At 34.1% G+C, this 12,166-nt stretch overlaps 1 long non-coding RNA gene across 1 annotated transcript; it reads left to right on the top strand.

The window, feature by feature from the left end:
* Window positions 1–6,488: 6,488 nt before the first annotated feature.
* LOC142526701 (uncharacterized) lies at window positions 6,489–6,784 on the top strand. Its single transcript, XR_012815314.1, has 2 exons — window positions 6,489–6,585; window positions 6,677–6,784. It is a non-coding gene; the product is annotated as an uncharacterized LOC142526701 (long non-coding RNA).
* The last annotated feature ends 5,382 nt before the right edge of the window (window positions 6,785–12,166 follow it).

Genomic DNA, 12,166 nt, shown 5'->3' with positions numbered 1-12,166 from the left:
ATTTTGAAAATAAAACAACCAACTAATATTTAAAAATCCAAAGAAAAATAGTTTGAATCATAAAATCGTTAAACTTTTACCAAACCTAATAACACCGTTTTGAAAAGTATAGCTCATACTATGATCTCTCAAAAACCACTCATAAACATAAATAAAAAGTCGTAAAAATATCTTTAACATGACTTAAAATCATAAATCATAAACGAGTTCGGAAGATTAACGTTGGTCCTCGGGTTATGTGCACCTTCAGTCCAGCAAAGTCAACCATCAAGACCTCCATTATCATTATTATCACACTCACCTGCATCAATCACATCTAGTGAGTCTAAAAACTCAACACATCATATTCTTGATACCAAATAATACGTATAAAAATCACAAACAACAGTGAAAATACATGTACTTAAAATACTGTTTTCATGAAGATGCATAAACTTCAAACATGAACATTTTGGTAAATATTTTCATGATGCATAAACTTTAAAAACATTTTCATGATCCTTTTTCATAAACATATCCATATCATCTTCCACATATTCATATTCATATTATCATCAACATATACGTATTCCTTTTTCCTTTCGTTGAATTCAGATCGTTAATTGTGACTTTCGTGTTCATCTACATCTACGTGTAGGGCGATGGATCCATCTACATGTAACCACAATACTGGGCGGCGGGGACACCAGCAATACTCTCACCGGTCAACTAGGCATTGGCCTATCCTCATCGAATGGAAATACGATCGTCGGGCTCCCTCTGGGGCCTTCTCCTATAAATGGGCTCCTTCTGGGTCTTTTTCCTCACGATATCTCCATTCTTATCCTCATATCCTCATATCTGTATCAATGGAAATACAGTCGTCGGGCTTCCACTGGGACCGTCACCCTCACGATATCTCCAACATATCATCGTATTAGTCACAGTTACTTCACTTCCTTCAACGTTTCATAATATCATCACTTTATAAAATTTAAACATGCATATAACGTTTTTATTTTAAACCAAGCATGCAACATATCTTTTAGCGTTATCGTTTTCCTTATAAAAATACATAAGCATTTTAAAATAAACCTTTTAACATATAAAAATCCATAAACATTTTTAAAATAAAAATTTTACCATAGTAAATCATAAAAACATCCATAAATATTTAATCATATTAGCGTATAAAACATCACCTAGGACACTACTATGACGTTTACTAATTTTTAGGTGTAAAATGACCGTTTTACCCCTAGATGTAAAATTTCACATTTTTGACATTTTCTTAATTTCATTGAATCTAACATGTCCCAAATAATTATTTAAACTTACAAGAATTTTCTCATATTTTTATTTAGCTTAAATCGAGGACTTTTAAATTAATATTTAAATGTGACGTATTAATGCATTTTAATCCCGAATTAAACCAAACCTTAATATACAATTCCCAAATTCAAAACTTAGACTTTTAATAATTATTTGAGCTTAAATATAATTTTCCATAATTTTATTAAGTTTAAATCTAGGCCTTTTAATTAATTCTTTAATTAACATTTCATGCGGCGATTAAATCTCGGATAAATCCAAAACTCATTATTTTGATCCTGAATGTTAAACATAACATTTTTATTATTTATTCTACCCTTGTGAGCCATGAAACACCCTTGTGGACCCATGTTTCCAATTTTAGCCTTTTAATTTTCGAATTTGACACCTTGTCGAACCACCCGAGCCATCTCCCAATTTACTCAAGCCACGCCCAAGCCACCTCGAGCCAAACCCTAGCCAACCCACCTAGGGATCCTATTGACCAAGCCTAGCCCTAAGAACCAGCCCTAGCCCGCTCAAAAACTCACCTGGAACTACGACCCAATATTCTGCATGTGTGTGTGCCATAGGATTGCCACCTAGTCTAGGACCCTTCCAGCCCTTAACCACTTGACCTCTCATGACCCTAACCTCCCCTGGACCACACCTAGACCATCCCCAGACCATCCAAAGCCCCTAGACGCGAGCAGCAACATACCTGAATGGGACAGCAGCCTCGCGCCCTCTTGCTGCCATGTGCTTCCTCACGTTTTGCTCGAGCCAGCAGCCACCCAAGCCACTCCAGCCCCTGCCCCAATCCTGGACCACCCTTCTTAGACCCTAAAGGACCTAGCCCAGCCCAGCCCAGACCCCCTGGCGGAGCCCCTTCTTCCTGCACAAGCTACTGAATATGCGCCTCTCCTTGATAACTCTCCCGGGTGGAGTCCTAGCTTGTTAGGACTCCTCCCCAGCCCCTGTTCTTGAGCCCTAGCATGGCTAGAACTCTTCCCTCAACTCAACCACTACCCTGGCTAGCCCTGGTCCCAAGCCAAGACCAAGCAATGCCACAAAACCCAAAAGCCGAACCTCTCCTTCCCACCATGACAGCAACGTGTTACCAACTTATTTCCTTTGTTTTTGCAGCATGTGTGGGGTGTGTCTAAGGCCTCAAACTCGTGTAAAAACATGCCCTATATCATCCTAATTCATGACAACCCCTTTAGGCACATAATAAACATGTTTTGGAATGAAAACCCAAGGCTTAAAAATCACTTATGAAGCATATACGAAAATATAACATGATGGCACTTGATTTTTATGTAAAACACAATTAAATAAATACTATGGTGTGATGGATATTTGAAGGAAAGAATATGACGTGCCTTTGCGTAAATAACGCACGATAAAAACGTTGACGATTGAAGAACGATGAGGAGGAGGACCTTGGCTTGAAGAACTTGATGTTTTCCCTTCCAATCTCCTTGTGTGTGCCGTGTAAATTTTGCAAGGGAGAGTTTGATTTGTTGGGGGAAGTGGGACGTGTGGTTGTAGGGATTAATGGGGTGGAATCGCACTTTAAATATATAATTGAAACACTAACCAAGCTTAGGCCCATTAGTGCTTTAATTAAAGTATAAAAATAATTTTGTTAAAATAAGTTTGTGAATTTATTAGCCGGATTGTTAATACGTTTGTATTTTTGTAGAAAAACCAACACCGATAAAAATTACGTCCCGGCGTATAAAATGACCTCAAAACCCCTTATTTTCAAAATAAGAAAAAGCATCACCCTTATTTTAAATAATTAAAAACAAATAACCAATAAAAACATTTTCTATTTTTCAGCCCTCGGTCTCCGTTTCTCGATCGCAACTCAAATGACCTTTAAAAATACATTTTAATGCAACCATGTAGAAAAATATATTTTTAAACATGCAAATATGCACAACATTATTAATTCATGCAATTAAAATAATTAATTGAAATACACAAAGAATTTAATAATTGCATGCATGTGGTTCCCGGGGACCTTTGAATTTTCGTGGCGTTACAAAAGCATTTTGTGTGTTCTACAAATACCAAAATATTGTATACCAAGTGTTTGATAAAATGCTAAAACCAAAATATTTTTACTCATTCAACTTGCATATATTTCAAATGCTTTACAAAATGTTTAATTGGTTTCTACGAAGGATTATTTCGAGTGTCTTCCGCTTGGTTTGAAAACCAAACTCGATTTAATCCATCGTTGTTCAATATTTCAAGAACCCAGCTATTGCAACTCAACGATGATCCCCCAAATCGATCATGTCAATTGGTATCAAAGCGGGTTGTTCTTGAAAGAACATTTAAACTGATTTTGATGTTTAAAATTCGAAAATTTCATATTTTTAAAACATATATATGTAAAATTGAATTTTCTAGCAGCTTGCAGCGATCGTAGGAAAAATGACATATCTCCTTGCTCGTGTGTCCAAATGATGAACCTTTTTTGCGTTGCAAACTAGACTCATAGAGGTTTACAGTGGTATAAAATTTGCAGCCTATTTATGCTCGAGAAAAATCAGTTTATTCATTGAAGGCAGAGCATATGTGCTGCGGCAGAAAATGAACCATGGAGAAAATTGATTAGTTATCCCCCTTCTTTTATAATTTTAAAAATTTCAGAAATATAGGGGGATAACTCATTATAATTTTATTGGAGAGATTATTTTTAAATATTGAGGGGGAGAAAATTTTGTGCTTAAAATATTTTTGAAAATATGATTTTTTGATTCACATAAAAAGGGGGAGAAATATGTTAGTTGAATTGATTGTTTATCCAAGTTTTGTGATCATCAAAAAAGTGGGAGATTATTAGAACATTTCATATTAGCAATCTTGATTTTGATGTTAACAAAACTTTTTATTGTGTTTCTAACAAATTTACTCAAGTGTGAAGTTATTAAAAACAAGAAGCAAACTGAAACTGAATTCTTCACAATCTGAATTTCTAGCATGTTTTGGTATTTTGTTGATATCTCTCAATTGGATGATGCAAATGACAATCCGCTAACTTGATTGATCAGAAAACTCAATTTCGAACAAGTCGTATTTCTCGTCAGTTGGGCAAATTCGGATGTTTTCAAGGTCTAACGGATAACTGAATTACCAAACTGATTGCACAAAAACAGCAATCAGTTGGGTATGAAAAGTTGCGATATTTTGGTCATATCTCTCATCTCGATTATTGGAATGTAGCGATTCAGTATGCATTGAAAAGATAAGACAATGATCTAGAATTCATCTTCAAAAGTCAAAGTTTGAATCGAAGTTTAAGATGTTGATATATGACGATGAAAATATTGGTTCTGTACAAACTGAAATCAGCTAGGCTGATTTCAGCACACCAACTGAACTGAACTGAACCAGCTGCTGACAAGAACTGAACCAGCAGCTAACCAACTGAACTGAACCAGCTGCTGACCAGCTGAACTGAACTGAACCAGCTGCTGATCAGCTAAAATGAACCAGCTGCTGATCAACCGAACCAGTTGAACTGAACCAGACCAACTGAACCAGCTGAACTTAACCGAACCAGCAGCTGACCAACTGAACCGAACTGAACCAGCTGCTGACCAGTTGAACTGAACGATCAGTTGAGTTGATCAAAGTTGACCAGTCGGGAAAATGTCCAGTAAGGCGAATTTGACTGTTGCAATTTCAGAAACAATACAGAAACTTTCTGAACGATCATATTCTTGTATCTAACGTATATTTAATTGTTAGGGCCTATAAATACAATATATAGAATATCAAACAAGAGCTTTTGAAGAGGATTCAAAGCGTGGGCAGTTAGCATGAAGAAATCGGCTAGTTGAGAGCACAAGCCCTTGTGTGAGGATACATTTGAGATGTACACTGTAAATGATAAATTCCTCACACACAATCACTCACACATATACAAGAGAGTTGAACTTCAAATATTAGTTGAGTGAGTCTTTACATAAAGACGTAAAACATTGTGTTTGTAGTCTTAGCATATGAGACATTAAAAAATATGTTGATTGTGAGGTGCTGCCTACAATCTTGAGTGCTAGAAGTTCTAGTTGGGTGCTGCCCTTTCGAAGTGGGTTTGCACAAAGAGTTGTATAAATCAAAGTCTTCTAGTGAATCCTTCCCAAAACGAAGAAGGGACGTAGGATTATTTGAAGTTTCCGAACATCCATAAACAAATTTGTGTCTATTTGTTTATTGTGTTACTGTTCATTTCCACTGTTTTTAAAGAAGCATTGCTAAAGCATTTTATGTGTTTTTCAAATACCAAAATATTGTATACCAAGTATTGGATAAAATGCTTCAACCAAAATATTTTCACTCATTCAACTTGCATATATTTTAAATGCTTTACAAAATGTTTAATTGGTTTCTACGAATGATTATTTCGAGTGTCTTCCACTTGGTTTGAAACCAAACTCGATTTAATTCATCGATGTTCAATATTCAAGAACCGAGCTATTGTAGCTCAACGATGATCCCCCCTATCAATACTGTCAATATATTTAGTTACTTAATTTTTCATTTCAATTTTCAAAACAAAATGTAGACATATTTTCTAGTTATTTAATGTACAACTGACTTACAAAGTTGAGGATTTTTAAAAGAAATTAATTTTTTGAAAGTTGGCTAAATTGTGGCGCGATAGGAAATCCAAATTGCAAATACTTGTACGAGAAGGTAATACAAGTAGAATGGCTTCACGATATCTCAATCTTTTGAAGCCAGAATTTATGGACCAAAATTTAGATCTTTGTGGTTAATGTATTGTGTTGTTGCACCGACGAGACTGCTTGTCACATACATTATTTGCCACACATAGGACATCTGACCTTCTCTCTCTGTTTCTCTCTTTTCTTTAGGCACCATTTTCTTTCTTTTTCAGTTTTGTATAATGATTTGATGATTTTATTGATTATTTATTAAATGCATTTTGATCTTGCGATTGAATTATATAGTTATGCTTTTCAATTTAAATTATTATTCAGTTTTGTATTTTGATCGAGACTTTCATCTTAAACTTAAAATCTTGATACAAATGAGCTATAATGTATTGAATTTCCTTGAATCCTCATATTTTGGTTGTGTTGCTTTGGTTGGGCAAGAGAGTACTAAGTTTTAATCTTTTGAACAATTTGATTATGTGATTTTAACTAATCTCAGGAAAAGAGTGAAAGATTTATTGCGATGAGAAAAAAACAAGATCACATTCACACATTGAGCCGGAGAGGTTATGCTCGTTTGACTCACATTATGGTAAATTTCTTTTTATAATTTATGTAACTATGAATGATATATACATATTGAATTATGTTCTAACGATTTTGTATATATTTCTATATTAAAGGAAAAGAGAAGCCCGACATATACAAAAATTATGAGATTGCAAGTTTGGATTGAAGATCACAAGAAAAAAATGGGGAGTCTAGTACTCAAGCTGTTGGAGAGAAAATGATAATAAAATAAATATTTTATTTTAAAATATTAAACACAATTTCTTAAACAAATTTTCCAGACAATTTTTAAAATATTAAACCCAACTAATACATGTAGGTTCCCATTTAGAAGAAAAGAAACATTTGCTCCACAGCTTGTTGAAAGAAAATTACAAAGTACCACAAGCTGCCATAGTATTGTTGAGTGTAAATTATGCATTGAAGGTCACGAGCTGCTGTTATTATTATTTTTATCAGCAGCTATGTGTGGAAGATTCATTTGTTTTCAAATAAGAAAATTTGAACACTACTCCATTTGTAAAACCATTATAATTTAGTTCAAGTGAAATGCTTAGAGCTGCTTTTACTTCTGATAATGCAAATTCTCTGTTATTTGAAATCCCTTCTCGGTTTTATCGCTTTTGCTCATAAATTTGTTTTTTGCAATTAGCCTTGTGTTTGTCAAGGAAGCTCAGGGTAGAGTGCGCGGAATTAGCTTCAGAGTTACATTATCGAAAGTTGGAGCTTCTGTGAAACAAAATGGAACTGTTCAACAACTTCAAACTATGGTACAAAGCCTTCAAAAACAAATACAACAAAATCAGCTAGAAATTAAAGAAATGGGGTCCATGTTTTTACAAAGTATGAATCAGCAAGAACAGGTTAGTAAGTAAACAACATATAAAAATATGTTTGGTATATATACAAAGTTAAATGCTTTTGAATTATCATGATTACATCGCTTGACACGATTTGATTCTAAAATTAGGTTGCTAGTGGTGACATTGGTAGCGATATTGGGAATGAAGTTGGTAGTAATGGTGATATCGATATTGGTGCCAAGAAAAATGGTAATTTTGATCATGTTTCTCAGGTAATTATCTTTAAATTATGTATTTTTAAACCACAAAAGTGTTACAAAAATAGACATGGTTGAATCAATAACTTTTCATTGTTTATTTACAGTCAAATTTGAGGATATGAGTCTTGGAGATATCCGTGCTAATACTAAATGTAAGCTGCTTCATGGGTGTGCTGATGAATTAGTTGTCGCAGAAGGTCGAATTGCATCCACAGATCCAAACACAAAAGTGCATCACATTTTTCTTGGTAGATCTTGTTGGAAAGTTTTGGTGATAAGGTTTTGGTGCCGAGGGACCTAATTCGACCAAATGATGAAATGCAGTTTCTCGAAGACGCGATAGGAAGCACGGTCACATGGTTATCTAAATATAGTATTGTATGATTGATAAATATTCTACTGATTTGCGTATATTGAAAGTTTAATCATTGTTATATATGTACCAGCAAGTTGTTACGGATTCCGTATCTTGCTTTGGATTTTCAGACTTTCTGTTTTGATATGCTGAAAAACAATGAATTTTATCAGCTTTGTGTTAATTAAACTTAAAATTCCACTAAATTTTTTGTAAAATGTTGGTTTATTGTTTTTGTCCATTCGATTTATTTTTTTTAACGAATTTGATTTTATCGGCTTGCAAACGAATGATGTAGAATTTGTTTGCATGTTGCGGATATGAATATTAACATCGTATATTTCACGCTACATATAATATTATCCACAACGTGTGCGCGCTATCGATAATAGTATTTGCGGTGTTCATATACGCGCCACAGATTATAGTATTAACGGCGTGCACATGTATGCCACGGATAACAGTATCCGCGGCGCGCATACACACGCCGCAGATAATCTTGAACTTTCAACAGCTTGCAGTTGTGCAGTGTGCAATGTGGACCGCAGAAAGAGAATTTGCGCGCTGCGAAAAGTCATTTTTGTTGTAGTGATATTAGGGGACATGATTTGAATATGTTTATGTTATGTTTAAGTACATGCTATTAAAGATCATGAAAGTTATTAAGTACATGCTATTAAAGATCATTAAAGTAATTTTTCTTACAGTACTCTTCATTATTGCATGATATGTATATGCACTTGTTATTACGGTTCAGGTGTGTTGAGTCTTTAGACTCATTAGTGTGATTGATGTAGGTGATCAAGAGGATGTGGAGACTGGAGGCGCTGAAGACTTAGTAGTCGAAGCAGGGGGTGCACTTGATAACCTGAGGACCTTGCATTTCTTCCGCATAATATGATTATGATACATGGGTTTAAACAATATTTTTAAACGTTTTTGAATCTTTTTATACGTTATTGATTTTGTTAGAATTTTGATATAATGTTCGAGTTTCTCTTTTAAAACAATAGGTTAGGAGATTGATTACATTTTAATATTTAATTAACCGTAGTTATTTTCATTCAGTGGTTGGATGACCTTTTAAAATGCATAGTTGGCTTATTTTTACGTATATGAATACGTGTGCATTTTCTGTCATAGCTTCAAAAAGAAAATAATTTCAGTAGTATTTAGGTAGTAGATGTTTCATCAAAAGCAATAAATTACTCTCCTACCATCTTAATTTTAAAAATCAATCATTTTTATTATAAATTATTTTTTAAAAATATTTTATTCTTTATATTTTTTATAGCACACAAATCGCATGTCTATATATATATATATAAACACTCAAACTAGTATAGCCATATGACAATTATAAATATCTATTAAGTTTGATAAATTTTTTATTTTATAAAATTTCGATTTAGTTAGAAAATTAATAATTACAACAATTCAGATCAAAATAAAATATTTAAAAATTTAAAATTTTTGATAAATTGATCAAAAATATGATATCATATAATATTATATTTTGTATTAAATATAAAAACACACCTGACGCCGAAATTAGATGGTATAAGAGATTCAAAACATATATATATATATATATATATATATATTAATCACAATTCATCTTGATCTAATTTAATATAAGGATATATATGAATTCTCGTCCGTACATATATATTAAGACAGTATTTTAAAAGAAAAAGAAATGAAACAACCAATAAATACTCGCATAAAATATATTTTGTTGTTTCTAGCTTGTAATCTAAGCCCGCATTTGCCTTGTCGTCACTTAGGTCTCCTCCTTTTCCATTAAATGTAAGAAATATATATTTATATAAAATATAATGTCCAAAATATGATAACGTAATCCAATTGCATGTAAATCTAAGAAGAATAAATAATACTTAATTAAATTAATTAAATGTGGTAGGCATGTTTACATGTTAAAAGTAAGGTTTTCTAGCAGAATGCATGAAACAATGTTTTCGAGGGCTATTCGAGACGCGATTTTAAACCGATATTTTTATAAAGAAAAAATATTTTTATTAAATGATTATTTTTATTTATTTAGTATATGGTATATTTTATATGAAAATTTCGAAAATGATGTTTTTTGAGGTGTTTTTACATGCCGGGTCGTATTTTAAACCGATAATCGATTTTTGATGAAAGTAAAGACTTTTTGAGAACTCGGCTAATGATTTCGAAAACTTTACTAAAAGAAATATTTTTCTACATTCTAATGGGCTTATTATATCAAAATTAATGTGCCTAACTTTCTACCATAGTATTTTATATTAAACCTTGATTTCTCAAGCCCTAAAACTCTACACAACCCCACACACACCACAAAGACTCCTAGGGGTTCTCTCCTACCAACCGAACATCACACACACACCCACGTTCAAGCTTTTTCACGTGATTTTAAGTAAGAAAACGCAGCCGAGGCTCCCCTGTCTCTCCGCCAACGATCCTACGTGTCTAGAATTGATTTTCGTGCGTGAATCGCGCAAAGAAATGTCTTAATCCTTCTTTTCTCATCATTCCTACCATATTATGTGTGAATATACATGTTGCATGAAAAATCTGATGTCCCTTCTTATATTTTCGTTTTTATGGTTGATACATGGAAAAAACATGATTTTTGGACATGAAACTCATGGTATTTATGAAGCACAAAGGGCTGCCAAGTTAGGGATGTTAGAGGGTCAAATTACAGTAGGTTTAATGGTCCCTAGAGGCACAGTGTAGGGCTGGAAAGAGGCAAGGGAAGGGCTGCACGATTTTTGGGTTCTTAAGGGGTCTAGGGCTCGAATGTTTGGAATTTAAAGTAGGAGGCCGTGCGGTTCCTATCCAGGCAAGGGGCTGGGCTCGTGAGGATCCTAGCATGGAGTCATGATGGTCCACGCATGGATGGATGGTCCAAGAAGGGGAGGCGCACGATTAGGACCCAAGCTAGTCATGCGTGTGAGGGTTTTGAGTGGACCATGCACGTTCTTGTCCATGGCTCTTTAGGGTGGGTCTAGTAGGGTACTAAGGGTTCGGTCTATGTCCTAAGATGACTGGTTAGGGGCTGGTCACGTTGGTTAAGGGCTAGGATCGAAGGGGCACATGGTTGGTTGAGGTTAGGGTTTGGTTGACATGGGCAAAAATTTTCAGTAGGTTGCTAAGAGATTCTATGGGTTCTAAATGGCTTGATTTAGGTTGCATAGGGTATGGTTAGGTGTGGTTATGAAACGTCTGCCTTTCTTAATGTTAAAAAGTGCTAAATTTTTTTTTAAAACATAACATGAAACGGTCGAACATTTACCAACATATGAAAATATTTTTATAAAATATTTTGTCCACTTAAAAATAAAACCTCAACCAACTAGTATTTAAAAATCATGAAATCGTCAATTCTTTTACCAAACCTACTAAGCAATGAACGTGAAAAATTTCATCCTTTCAAAAACCACTCAAAAGCATAAATAAATAGTTTTAAAAATCTTTACTTAAATCGTAATCATAAATCATAATTGCGGAAAAGTAGAAGCGCTGGTCCTCGGGTCGTGTGCACCTTCAGTCCAGTCAGGTTAACCATCAAGACCTCCCTCAAACTCACCTGCATCTATTACACCTAGTGAGTCTAAAGACTCAACACACCATAAACTTGATAACAAGTAATACGTATAAAATCACATGCAACAGTGAAAGATACTTTTACATAAAAATAACATTTCATGAAGATGCGTAAACTTTAAACATAACCTTTTCATAATCATTTTCATAATGCATAACTTATCCTCAACCTTTATCCTTTTCCTCAATCATAACATGTATCCTCTTATAATGATCATAAATATTTTTCTTATTATTGAATTTAGATCGTTAATTGTGACTTTCCTCAATCCTCAAAAAGTCGATGGATCCATCTACATGTAACCACAGTACTGGGCTGCGGGGACATCAGCGACAATTTCTCGTCCACTGAGCCTTGGCATATCCTCACCGAATGGAAATACGATCGTCGGGCTCCATCTGGGGCCTTTTCCCATAAATAGGCTCCCTCTGGGGCCTTTTCCATCACGATATTCCCATTCTTACCTCAAATCTTCAATAGTCACAATTACTTCACTTCCTTCAACGTTTTAAATTTTCATCACTTTACAAAAATCATGCATAAATATCTTTTTTTTTTCTTTTGAAACC

The sequence above is a fragment of the Primulina tabacum genome, chromosome 15 (assembly GCF_025594145.1).
Source record: "Primulina tabacum isolate GXHZ01 chromosome 15, ASM2559414v2, whole genome shotgun sequence".
Taxonomy (NCBI): domain Eukaryota; kingdom Viridiplantae; phylum Streptophyta; class Magnoliopsida; order Lamiales; family Gesneriaceae; genus Primulina; species Primulina tabacum.
This window is presented reverse-complemented; position numbering and strand designations above follow the sequence as displayed.